Source organism: Excalfactoria chinensis, chromosome 3 (genome assembly GCF_039878825.1).
Source record: "Excalfactoria chinensis isolate bCotChi1 chromosome 3, bCotChi1.hap2, whole genome shotgun sequence".
NCBI lineage: Eukaryota > Metazoa > Chordata > Aves > Galliformes > Phasianidae > Excalfactoria > Excalfactoria chinensis.
Window position 1 is genome coordinate 13,101,732 of NC_092827.1, and position 14,354 is coordinate 13,116,085.

Below are 14,354 nucleotides of genomic sequence, written 5' to 3' on the forward strand. Positions count from 1 at the left end.
TAAATTTGAGACCTGGGATAGTTAATTTAAAATGATGACAGGCTGAATTAGCGCGAAGAAACGGGTTTCTGGTCTCTCAACCCCAGATCTGACTGCCTCAGACACCTACTCATTGATTCATTGCAGTGATCTTTTGGCTTTTCTCCGGGTAGCAGTACCGAATCAAGGTATCAGTCCAACACCACTGACCCAAAAAGCACCACCTGCACTTCCAAAAATTCTCTTCTCCTTGCCCTGTAATTTTGCAGAACAAAAATAAAAACTCCTGCAAGATTAGTATGCACATTGTTCAGTTTGAAAGGTGAAATCATTTCCTCTCAAATGAGAAATCTCAGCACATACTCAAAAGGTTGGAAAGAAACTATTTTTGAAATGCCAGATTGGTCCTTATGAAGACTTTACTTATGCAGCTGCTAAAATCCTAGTGCTTTATTCTCCTGTCTTGCACCTTTTCAGAGCTCTTTACACCTTTCAGACTGACTGTCAAATATCAGCGATCTGATTGCATTTTGAATCTACTTGGACAAATGTAAATGATCCAGAGAGAGGGTCAAGGAAAATCAGAACGTATTAAGATTTTGTTTCTTAGTAGCGAAGACTGAGACAACCTCACTTGACAATTATTTTTTGTCAGACTTATCGCACAGCAGCAAACGACAGAAGAATGAATTACAAGTAATAATTTATTTCACTAATTTAATTCATTTTTCATCCATGAAAAGAGAGATTCTCTGATCTAATAATTTCAGTAGATAATTGGTGCCCTGCAACTCATTTAGGAGTAGTTTGCTGCAATTATTAAGGATTCAAAATTCAACTTCTGCTGATTTATTGGGACTGGACAAACAGGTCAGGCTGGAAGCAAGGAGAGCTGGGAACTGAACTCCTACAGATAATAAGAAACAGGGAGATGGCTTCTTTCAGCCTAGAAGAACAACTCACACAGATGTGTTAAGTTTTGGCTGCGGTTCTGACTGGTTCCTTCAGGGAGGTGAAGGATGGTCATCTGGATCTCAAGCCTTGCAGCACGATGGAAGGGCTCAGGAGAGCAATATCCTGGGTTGCTGGGATCTTCTGGAGGACTTGGATCACCATGGGGTGGTCCACAAGGTGTAGCAGCACCTCAGGGCTCTACAAAGTGCTTGGAGTTGTGTCTGCTCTCCCAAGTTCAAAAAAGATTAGGGCCCTCGCTATGACTGTCCAACAGAGATAAAATAGAATATGTCTAATGCCATATGGTTGATGTGGACGATTTCCAACCCCTGTTTGGCAACCAGGAACCATTCCTAATAGGCAGGTTTCAGGCAGCCACCTATATTGAACACTACAAAGGTTCTCCTAGACTAGATGGAGACAAGTAACCAGTTGGTCTCAGTACCCAGAAGCACCCTTGGACTGGTCTAGATCATACTGAGGTGAGCTGAGTCACCTGCTGCCATTGGGCATCTGCTTTTTAGTTCTTCTTATGATTTCCAAGTAGTTCTTCTTACGATTTCCAAGCTAGGTACAATTGTGCAGCTCTCAGAGACTGTAGAACTAACAGCAGGTTTGGATGACAGTGGATCCTAAACAATATAACAATCAGATATCTACTCAGTATAACTGCTTTCTATTCAATACAACCAGACATTTCTGCTTCGTCACATAAGGCTTTTATGTGACACCCCCAAGACTGGAACTGTGATGGATCCAGCAAGAAATCTCAGTACCTAACATGCAACTTATTTTCAGACAGAATCATTTAGGTTGGAAAAGATAATTAATATCATCAAGTCTATCCAGTCGCATAACACTAAAAGTCCACATCTAAGCTCTATCCTTAGACACCAAATCCATACCTTTTAAATTCCTCTGAGTTTGGCATCATCTCCCTGAGCAACACTGATGGTTAGGAATGTAAGGCTCTGAGGAGACCTTATAGTGGCCTTCCAGTACCTGAAGGGGATGTACAGAAAGCTGGGGAGGGACTTCTTGTAAGGGTGCATAGAGGCAGAATGAGGGGATATGGCTTAAAACTGGAAGAGAGTAGATTTAGACTAGATGTTAGGAAGAAGTTATATACTGTGAAGGTGGTGAGACACTGGAAATGAAGCATGCCTACCACTAGCTGATATTTCTGGCTATGGGTGACTCTTTCTAGTCCCTTGATATGGAAAAAGAAGGGCTCACTCAAATGCAGACTTCGTGAAACTAAATTTCCCCATTTTTTTGCACACCAGTCTGTATCTTTAGGATTGATATTTCAGAAATAATAGATTACGAAATCTCTGAACAAAGATGGGTATCTCAGAATAACTCCAACTTGTGAATCTGGTTCTATGTCTCTATCTCTGGCATACTCACGTATTTCCCCATGGGTATTATTTCAGAACAAGTCCCTTCCTAGTTTATTTTCACCACTCTTAGGCACATTAGCTCTTTTTTCAAGTTCAGAATTATACATAACCAGTCAATTTGTTCTAGCAGATCTTATAATTAAATCCTTATTAAAAGATGGGTAATAACTTGTTATACATTTTAATTGGCCTTACTTTCCATTTGACATTAATGACTCTATTTTCCCATACAATTAAACCTGCTTTAAGTGGCCACTCAGGGGACAAGCCAAATCTCTGACTTAATGTAAATGGCTTGAAGTAAATAGGATGTAGTCTCCACTGCAAAAAGCTAACAGCTGGGTTCAAATTAAGCAGATCAGTGAATCATGACTAGGATGTGAGATGGAGATGCTGTAAAACTTTTTAAGACCCTGTCTTGTTTTTGGTCTCTCTGTTTTGAGAGAGGACTGGAAACCTGCTTTCTAATTCAACATGCAGCCCTCCACAGTGGTTGGAGTTGGAGTAGTGTTTAATAATACTCTGCCCAAGCTATGACTCTTAATTCTGTGCAAGAGTAGAAGTTTAACTTATACTGTTTCACAATAGAAGGGTTTTAATATGAACTGGTATTTTTATTGTAGGCAACCAAAATAAAGGATATGATTAAATCAGTCACATAAAACATAGTCAAAAGCACTCCTGTTTGTGTGTTCTGAGAGCAAGGAAAAATAGGAAAGTATTTTCTGGTGTGAAAAGGCTGCATAGGAAAGCAGTAATATATATATATATATGTATGTGCCATCAATATGCCATAATAAAAATAAAATACTTTCATTTATCCTAGAAAATATTGCAGTGCTGAGGAAAATATAGGCTTCACCAGAGCTACAGTTCTCACAGGCTCTTGTAAATATAATTTTCCATCTTTCAATGAGCAGAGTGTGTTATGGGACACAGAAGAGGAAGGTGTGTAGGCAGTCGTGGAGGTGGAGTTCATATCCTCGCAGATAAGAAATTAATCTTATGGCACCCATGGAATAGTCTATGAATGTTTCACTTCGTCAAATCCCATAGGACTTAGAGATACTGCAGGAGGCCTTGAGCACTTTGTCAATGCTCTCCTGCTGCCAGTAGGCAAAGCAAAGAGGCAAAGCAAACTCAGTTTCCCATTGTACTCAGCGTCTGCATTGGAAGCTGTAGGGAAGCATGTATGTGCTCTTGTTGCCTTTGAAAATGAAATCCAGACGTCTGCGTGGACTTACCCTAAAAAAGTGATTTTAGCATCTCCATTTTTTTCTCTTTAGCTTCAGTTAGTAAAACTTGTTAATTCAAGTGGGATTCTGAAGATGTATTAAGTCAATCAGAACTACAGTTTCTGAACGTAAATGATGTATCAGAAATAATTTTCTGGCCTTTCTCTGGACACTGGTGATCAGGCAGGTTATTTGCACATCATATTTCTTCAAAGCTTGCAAAAACACTTCTAATTTGGCAAACAGATTACAAATAAGTTTATACATTATCTGAATGGCTCTAAAGGCAACTCATGTTCCTGAATGAGCTGTCTAGACAATGGGTGAGTCAAGCCTTTCATCCATTCTGTTTTATACAACCATCAGTTCTGCTCAGCTAAGATTTCATTTTACTTTACTAAAAATGAATGCCTTTCATTACTACGTGCTGTTTAATTTAACATTTTGCATACTAACTCACTTTGCCCAGGATAGAGCCTGTTTGAACAATGTGATGCATACAATATGGGTTCATTGTGCGTACGCCCAGTGTCCTCAAAGACAAGATTATAGAATTCAAGACATCCCATTCAGAGGAAAAAAATAAGAAAGAAAGAAAGAAAAAAGCTAAGGAGATGAAAGAAAGTTCAGTGATGAATGGAAAATGCTGCTGCTCAGCCCTTTCTTTATTGCTATTCTGTGACATTTGCAATTGTTCTGTCTGGATGAGTAACAAAGACTTCATTGCTTTTGCTCAGCTTCACTGCGAATTGCTGCTGCTGACACTAGTTAATCTCAGGACAGCTAGAGGTTTCTGGTTCTGGGAGTGGGTACATTTCAACTGCCCTCCATATCAACACTTCTCTCGGGTGACCTTGAGAAAAGAGTCCCTGCCTGGCATCTACTACATGCTCTAGCCTCATTTTTTTTTTTCTCCACTAACCATCTCCTTCAGCTTCTGTGCAGTAAGTGAGACTGTAATACTAGAGCTGAGGAAGAATGACCCACCAGATCAGCCTATCCCCTATACATTTTGCCATAGGTCACTGGACACATGCTACATACAGACAGAAATTCTTGTGCTAATGGAAACTTGGTAATTATACTGAATATAAGAGTAATAGCATCATCTAGATTGGAAAAGTCCTTTACAATCATCAAGTCCATCCGCTAGCTTGACCAACGAAGTTTAATCACTCAAGTATGTCTATTAGTGCCACAGCACATGGATCATCCTCCAGGAGTGAGGAATCCAACAATTCCATTTCAGTACTTGGCCACCCTCTTCATGAAGAAATCCTTCCTAAAATTCATCTGCATTAGGATAGAAACAGCAGTGCAACCTGCTTGTCAAATCTAAAATCTTAGCCTGTTTGTGCTAAATACTCCAGTATTTATATGGTATTGTTAAAAAATGGCTCAAATCTCTGGACGGTGTCCCCCGAATCCTTTTAGTTGGCAATAAGCATGAAAGTTGTCACATCTGAAGACAGGTGCTAGTTGCACACAACCCCACAAATGTGACAAACATGCATTATTATCGGTTCCTACACAACAAAATAATATGGAAATTAATTACCTATGCCTAGAAATGGGCTTTACAGATTGTGAATGAGATTTTAAAAGCAATTTTCAATGGTTCATCATGGAGGTTTGACCTTTGATTCATTTGAGAACAGAGCTAGATACAGTTACACCACTATAAATATTCAAAATAATTTATTATTAATGATTACAGGTCCAGTTTCTTCTCTTATCCTGGTTTTACACTGGTGTACTGAAGGCAGAACCATATCCTACATGTTTTATACATTTTGCAATAAATTCCTAATGTACTCGAGGGGGGAAATAAATCAGAACTTTACACAGCTGTGTCCTGGTTCCTCAGCTCCACATTCTGTTTGAGATTTCCATTTCAGAACTCGTGATAAACCATTTACTGATCAACCATTCACAGTTTCTATTTCACTCAGTTCTTGAAGTGCACTCCTTCCTTGTCGGGACTGATAACTATTAATTAATTTTAAAGAAAGCTATACAGAAAACAGAAATCTAGGAATTTTTCAGTGTTCTGACAGTTCATTGAGATACATGAGAAAGAAAAAGTAATCTGGATTGTAAAATTTTTGCTTGTATTGGCATGTCAAAGAAATCTAAATATACGTCAGTTCAAAAATTTGTTAGCAACACTGACATTTTACACTGTAAAAATACTTGTATTCCATATATTAGATATAGCATGCTAATATTGGGCTTTAAATACAACATGGTTTGTGCAATACAGTTTATAAGTAAAAAGAATTCAACTGAAAACTGAAATTAAACGTTTTCTCTCCCATGATAAATATATTATGGCACTATGAAAACAGTTTGTCTCCACATGAGGGTATGTCTCAATTAAGCGATTTTATTGTAAATTTTGGCAACTTTCAGTTTCACTCAGATGTGTTTTCTGACATCAGTTTCCTCTGTCAAAATAATTATCAGTTCTATTTCCAGTGTGCGTCACCAGTAATTCTGATGCTGACGACATTCTTTGCTTCTCTTTGCCAGACCCCTTCTTAGAAATTGGAAATGACAGATGGGAGTTGTAAGAGGAAAAGGATCTTTTCTGCATATACAGCCACAGGGCAAGAGAAAAAGTTGACATCCTCTACATAGATATTTACTCGCTGTCGCCTTTATTTACTCTGTAGCCCCTCTTGTCCTATTAAACCTGAATCCTCTACAGTTGCTCTCCATGTGCACATTTTTCAAGAGGAAAGAACGTCCTCAACAAAAGCCCTGGGGTGTTTGTTAATGAAGTGCTCTTCACATCGATCAAAGAGTAACAAAGCTGATCCATCCACTACATGTGGATGCAGATCTCCAAAGCAGCTCAAAGTCAATAAAACACCAGAGGAAATGATTTCTATTGTGTCAGTATATGAATGTAACAAAAATTCAAATCAAGATCTTAGAAAAAAATCTTCTGGTTCCACCACAACCACTTTTCAACTGCAATGCTGCAGTATTAATGCAGAAATTTATAGTATGTAACAGACAAAACAATAAGTCCAGTGATAGAGATACCTCTCATGTGCTGTATCTCTATATTTTACAGATTCGTCCTTGTTTGTTTACCTATTTGTTTGCTTGCTTGATTGCTTTACTTTGCTTTGTTTTTATAGGAACATCTGAATTTCATCTACTGAAAACTAACTTCTGCAGAACTGTGGTTCCATCTGAGGCACAATGGCCCACCAGCCATGCATATCAGCTTAATAACATGAATCAGATGTGAGGTGTATCATAAGCTCTATCTGTATTAGTTCCTCAATGTACACTTTTAGTATTAGCAATGGGACATCCAGATTATGTTGTTAATACCTTGTGTTTTTTGGGCAAGCAAAAAATATGTAATTACTGCATGCACATATAGGAAAAAATTGTTTTCTGATAGAGTCACTATTAAGTTACTAATGAACTTGATGTATTCTGAAGGAATCCTGTATTGGGTTATTTACTGATAATCCTCATTTGGTTTTCAAGTCCTCCCAAAGCATCAAAGCCAGTGTTTCATAAACTGAGTGTAGACAGAAAATATAAACACAAACATGTGTATCTGCCAGGCTGGCAGCGATTCACCCAGACTTGCTGGTAATGTTCTCTACCCTGTCTTCCATGAACTCATTACAAGGACATCTTGGTTTAAAGACATAAAATTATTGCAATCATTTTTCTTATTGTCCTGCTTGGAAATTGCTTGCAAGATGATCCTACATTCCTTCAAATGTTTTCATTATCACTGCTTATTATTTATTGGTATTACAAATGTGCAGGTAGGTACCACTGGCCACTGCAAAATTATTACATAAATGAGCAAGAAGCAATAAAGAATGAATAGCAATCAAGAACAGAGGCAATATATCCATATGCTAATACTTTTTACCCACATGAACACCTGCAATAGTCTTTATGTGAATAAATACCTCTTCTTCCCACAGCAAAGCAATAGGATACCAATGGGTGATTTCAGTGGATCTTTGGAGTCAAGATCATGTGGACTTCTTTTAAGCACAAGGATTGATGTTTACTGTCAGTTGTGGGATGTTTCAGTTGTACAATGTAGGTTTTTTTGTCTGAATCTATAAATTAGTTTACCTATTACATGAAGAACACCGTGTATACTTTCTGTCATTCCAAAATAGGTGTATTTCTTCCCTTAGATAGAAATATTCATTCTATCTGAGATTACCCGTGGTGTGTGTTGGTGTCTGGTGGAGAAAATCAGAAAATAAAGTTTGCTGAAATTTCTCTTGCTCCAGACTGAGCTTGAAAAGTTTTTCTCCCCTAGGAATATAAAACTATTTGTTTGGTAATTGCCTCAGTTATTTTTTTTCAGGTTTTCCATTTTATTCTTAGCTGCATATTGGAAGAAAACCTGATGGTGCACTGACATCCACAAAAAGCAAAGCTTTATCTCCTATATCCTCATAGAAAATTCAGGCTTTGTGGTCTCAGCATTTCCATAGAACTGCAAATTCCCCAAGAGCACCACAGGGTTTCATATACCTTCTCCTTACCAGGAAAACAGCATTGAGACCTCAGTGTTGAGAGCAATCAAAGAGCAATCGGTGAGGCATGGAGTGCTAAACTTGTTTTGAGAAAATACCTGGATGCTTTCAACTTCTTATACAGAAAATTCTCTTTACACTGACACAATCACAGACAGGGAGAAATAGAACAACGTTACTTCTATTTATTAATAGTCAAAGAAGATTAATTTCCTGAGTTGCTGATTGTACCAAATCTTAATCCTAAAAACCACTGATGTCCAGTAATTAAATGTCTATAATTTTTTTTTTAAAAGTAATACAGTAGTGATTAAAAACCCCTACTGTTGTGTGATGAAACATCATTTTATTTGAGGTGATTTGCAGTTTTCTCTCAAGTGCAGCTACTTTGATCCCAAATCAGCACTTAGGCAAAGCATCTATCTATCTGCTCACTATCCCTACCATTCAACGTGTTAAATATGCTGAGTTCTTCTGGAGCACCTATGAAAGATTCTCCTTTTGGTGCTTTCCTACCTCCCGTTTCTGATGAACCACATCATCCCTTTTTTTCTCAGGCTTTCTCTACTTGCCCTCTGCCATGATACAGACACTATTTTTCTACAAAACTTCATCTTTGGCTTCAGTATCCTGTTTCATTTTTCATTAAGTGGCCAAATTTGCAGGCTTGAGAACCGAGCATAGAAAGTGATGTTGAGGTGCCCAATGTTGCTTGTTCAAAGACTTGGTGGAAGGCAAAGGATAGGAGGAACAAAACAGCAAGAAACTGGCAGCTATCTGCAACTTTGCCACACCATTTCCACGGGGAAAAAAAGCATTCATTTACCCCATGTTTTCTTTCAGAATCAGCTTTACAGTCTCCAGAGGCCAGTGGAAGAGATCAGTGGACATTTGCTGACAAATGAGATTCTCTTAATCCACCAACAAATGCCTGTGTACTGAGATCACATCTTCATGCCGGTCTGTAGTCATAAAGGAAGAGGTCAGCATTCAGGAATTGCAACAGAAGGGTGCAATGAACGAAGACTATTTTCACCACACTATTGGAAGGGACCATTCCATAAAATAAAAAATAAAATAAAAAAATAATAATAAAAAAAAAGATCCCCAGTTGTTTATCTGCAACTGTTATCCATTTGGATAGCACATGCCTTCTTATATTGGATGCAAATTTCCACTAATCCTACATTTGAAGGAAACTGCTAATAACTCACTGAAAACCCCAGCCCAAGAGAAGTGTTGGTTACTTGTGTCCAAAGCATCTGACTGTGGTCATGATAAACAGATTAGGTTCCCAGCTGGAACTGAGGGAAAAAGAAAAAAAATCATCTCATGTTTTTAAACCATTCCCTTGATGAATGTGTCTCATCTCTTCTGTACTCAAAAATCTCATTCTAGACAAAAGAGCATGAAAACATATAGTCATGTCAGATTCACAGCCAAGATACAAACAATAAAATCTGATGAAAGCTTTTGAGACTCTGACCCAAAACACTGGGCCTGTTTCACTCAGCCATCCCTTAATGCTTTGTGACTCTGTGTTTTCCAGGCATCAGTCACTGTGATAAGGTGGGCTGTCCAAAAACCAAAGGCAAGGAGCATTTGGTCTCGTTATTCCCATTAAAATGAAAAGTTGTTTTGTTTGTCCTCCCAGCTTGCTCCTGCGATCTTAGCAGGCTCCCTCAGCTGTAATACCTCTGCTTTAACTCTGGGACTTTGGATACACTGAATATTCTTATTATTATTATTTTGCTAGAATTTGCAGGTTCTCAGGCATGCTGCCATTTTCTGCACAAATACCACTACAAAAACCTTAGTCACCAATCTCAACACTCCTCAGTTGCTGTAAGAGAACTTTCATTCCAAATTTCTGATTTCAGGTACTACACAAAACTGATGAATTATTCAGAACTATATGTAACCAATATACACGCTCTAGACACTATCTAGTTTAACTGAGGGTGAATCCCAACAGAAACTGCAATTAAAATGAGAGAAGTAAATAGGAAGAATTAAACAACCTGTAAATTGGAGATAAATCTAAAAAATCTCTATCTTGCCCAACATTAATCTCAACGCATTTGCTGCTGGCTATCACTTTATGGCCACCTAAATTCTTACTATTAATTCAGAACAGCCCATGTTACTACATGAAGAACCGATTTTTACAACGATAGAGCGAGGGGAGATGATAGTTAATGCACAGCTAGCTTGACAGAGATGAAAAACCAGTGAGCTGTTGTCTATCTGATGCATGATGATCCCTGTGGTATACAGAAGCTTGGAGTACTTGTCCTGGGATGTGTTCTTGTGTTGGAAGGGACCTTAGAGATCATTGAATAAACCTACTCCAGGAAAATAGAAATGAGCCAAGGCAAGTATAGGCATCTGATTTGGGTGACTGGGTCTCAGAAGGAAATCTCAAAGAAGACTGTGAGGTAGAGCTGCCTGCAAGGAGCAATGATGAGGACAATCATCAGAATATTCCTTGTACAAATAAAACATTTAACAGCTGTCATAAGCAGATGATAGAAGTAGAATCTCTTTGAAAACACAAAGCAAATGTTACCCACAGTATACTGACTGAAATAAAACATCCATTCATGAGCAATCTGTGGCTAAGTACTCCATAAGACGGAGTTGAGCAATCACGGAAAGCAGTTGAACAGGAACATTCCCCTCTTACATGTAATAAGATCTCCTTTGATTCCATTTCTAGGGTGGGATGTTTGCATGTGCAATGGCTTATTTGTTCAATTCCTGTGCAAACAAAAGAAAAGTGTTTGTTTTTTGTTTTTTGTTTTTTTAAACTACCAGGTTAAATGTTCAGTTTCACACATTTGGGTATCAAGGATTTGGCTTCTGGAAGTCTGATTCCTTTCCATGCAAGTAAGCAGCTTTAACTCAGTGTGTAAATTTAAGTTAGTACTAACAGGTAAAAGAAAAACAAAGGTGCCAAGCTGATGATTAAAGAGTTAGTTGAGTAACATATCTATCCTGATAGCTTTTTAAAACCACATATGAACATTCCCCCTTCCAATTTTCCTATCTAAATTAGTATATTTATGTTTAAGAGAAAGTATCTGCTTTTGTAAACACAGATTCTCTCATCTTGTAGGAGGGTTAGAAATGCTCCCATACATCACAGAGAAATACAGTATGTGGGTGGTAATTTTCTCCAAACATTTTATCAGACAATTCTCAGACAGCTTGGATTATAGATTTTCTTGCCTAGTTAAAGAAGAATAACAATAGTGCTGTTAAAGCTATTGAAAGATAATAGCTGATACCTACAGAGCTAGAGAGGGTTGGGATTGTGGGAGAAAAATGGTTCTTGTTTAGGCGATGGAACCTAATCCTGTAATGTGCTGAGCTACCTCAGTTCTTCTTTCAGTCAGTGGAAAGAGCTCAGCCTAGGCTACCTGCTGTAGATAAATTTTGGTTTCTTGGTACCTGATCTGTGAAACATGGACGACTGAAAAAAACCTAGGGAATTCCAGGTTAAGGATCTCCAAAACCCGGGCTTTAACTGCACAGTTAAATCAAGGAAGGTCTGGTGGGCGCAGAAGGATTGGAGTTGATGGCTGCACCCACAGATCTGCATCTCAGCAAGGCTGAATATGGAGCCAATCAGCTTCAGAGCCTGAAGCAAGCACAGCTACATTACCTTAATCACCAAGCAGCTTCTATGTGGTGCACCTGCAGGGCACAGCACATCGTGAACCTGGCCTTTCATTGTAAGGCTCTGCTACACTCACGCCTCACCTTGACCTACTGTCAGTTGTTGAAATACAGATAAAAATGGTTCACCCACTATGATAAATGAAAGTAGTTGTGATCACCTAAGAAAAGAATGAGATGAACTAGATCACAATCTCACAGTCTTTTGGCTTATCCAGGTGCTGGCCCTATTTCTAAAATGCTCGTCTTATGAGCCATTAATAAAGATACCTAGTTATACAGTAAGGAGTGAAAAAAATCATAAAATTGACAGTAAAATTAGTATAAAAAACAAATACATTCTGTATACATTCCTTGTGATGATGTTCAAATATGTCACAATACGTTCCTACATTTTATCGTTAAAATAATGAACACCACAGATCTAAGGAAGTAGAGGCATGGAATGAGAAAAAGTATTACAAATTGAGCTTGATCAAGAGGGAAAGAAAAAGGTCCTGCCTCAGGTCCTGCAGCTAATACAGCCATTATACACTTCACACTAAAACCAGGTTGCCTGTATATTCTCAAATTCAACATTTAAAACCAGAACCTTCATGCAGTTCCTTGCACAAATGCATTTATGACTCACTGAGTAGACCAGTGTGGTAATGACCTCTTAAGCCTGTCCAGAAGGACCTAAACATCATATTCTTGGTCACACCCACCAACACATACATAGGTCTCAGACATCACTGGGCATCTTGCTAGGCACAAGATGCCCAGGTCTGACAATAGATGTAGCCCTAAGAACAGGCCTGATGAATTCTGCTACATACTTTCTTTGGGATCTGGTTGAACTCCTAAACTAATGCCTCTAAAGACAAACAGTTTCCCATAAACTTCCATGGGAACAATGATTTTTGAAGAAGAGTAAGTGTGTGAGACTGAGGGGATTGATCAGGGACTGAGCTACCCTGATTCAGATACCTTATCTGTGCCTGCAGTTTAGATACTTAAATGAGGACTGAATCAGTCGTGCAGAAATCCAGGCAGACAGGATCTTCCTTTGAAGATATCTCACTACTGACTGTATAGGAAATATCAGATCTTTTTTTAGGATGACTGGCTTGCTTTGGCATTTAAGATGTAGCACTTTAGATGTCTGCAGTTAGATAGACCGGATTTCATAGTTTACGTACCTCAGTGAATGTGAATTGTATAATTAAGTTCTAGCAAGGCTCACAGACTCTGTGGTTAGCTTGCTTGTGCATTTCTGGGCAGGCTGTACATAACTATAGTAGTTCTGTGTCCACTTGTCTATCTGAGAAAATTCAGCCATTTGGCTGTGCAGAAACCAAGATTACAGTAAATCTGTCAGTGAGTGGAATCTATGGTGGGCCACTGAAGTCATTAACATTAAATTGCACAATCAGTTTAGCCGATATGATGACATCCACATGATTCAATTGCAAGACAGACAAATGTTTAGGAAGTATGCGGATATTAAGATGGAAAGTGAGCTGTTTTCTTTGAACTATTATTGTAATTTAAAAGCACCATCTGCGTAACATCAAAATAATGTTTGGTTTTTTTCTTTTATTGTCCTAATTCAGAAAAATGCTGTATGCTTCCACGTCTGACAGAAACAACATGAACTTTTCATCTTGCAAAAAGACCTGTTCATGAGCAAAGAGCAGACTGAGGGAATTCAGTCAAAATAACTCAGTGGATTACACCAAATAAATACACCTGAGAAAACTGCAATCTTCTTTCAGGAACATACAAAATCAATAGTGAACTGGTCTCTTCACTGCACTTGGATGTCCAAAAAGGTGCAAAGTAGAGTCAGTAGTATCTCATGGAAAGATTCTCAAATGTAAGAAAAGATACGGGCATTTTATTCTCAATCTTTCACTAAAAGTTGTTGTTGAGTGTATGCAAGTACAATGGTCTTCAAAATTTGTGAGTGGGATAGACCTCACCTAGCTTTAGATGTTTGCAGTGCTGACAGCTACATCTGAGCCCATTGCTTTTGGCTCACTTTGTAGTTAAAGAAGAGCAATAGGCAATCTAGGGTGCAATTCAGCTGTCCTATTTAGGAGGCCTAATTTTAGGTAAAGATGAATCACATTCCAGAAGTGTCTATGTCTCTCCATCAACTAGAGAGGGAGCCGAGATATGAGGTTTCTGCAGCTTATTTTTTCTCAGTGAATGCTGCTTTAGAAATCCTGAATCTTAATGCTCACAGATATGGTTTTAAACTGTATAAACAGAGAAAGAATAAGTTAAATATATATATATATTCTTGAGGAGGCTGGAATAGCTTCAGAAGACTGAAGGCTACTTCAAAACTGTCCTGATCCAAAGTTAGGCTGGTGCTTAGAGTCATAATGGCAGAAAAGAGAACTTCAACTAAAGAACCATGGAGAGGATTGTTTTACGGAAAGGCTTCTCACCTGGCTGGGAATCCCTTTCCATCCCCACACCCTTGTTATCTGAGCTCCCAGCACTGCCAGCAGCAATTTCTGCTCCTCCCTGTGTTGCAGAAAACTATTTGGGGTGAGGCATCGTCTAATAGGAGAACA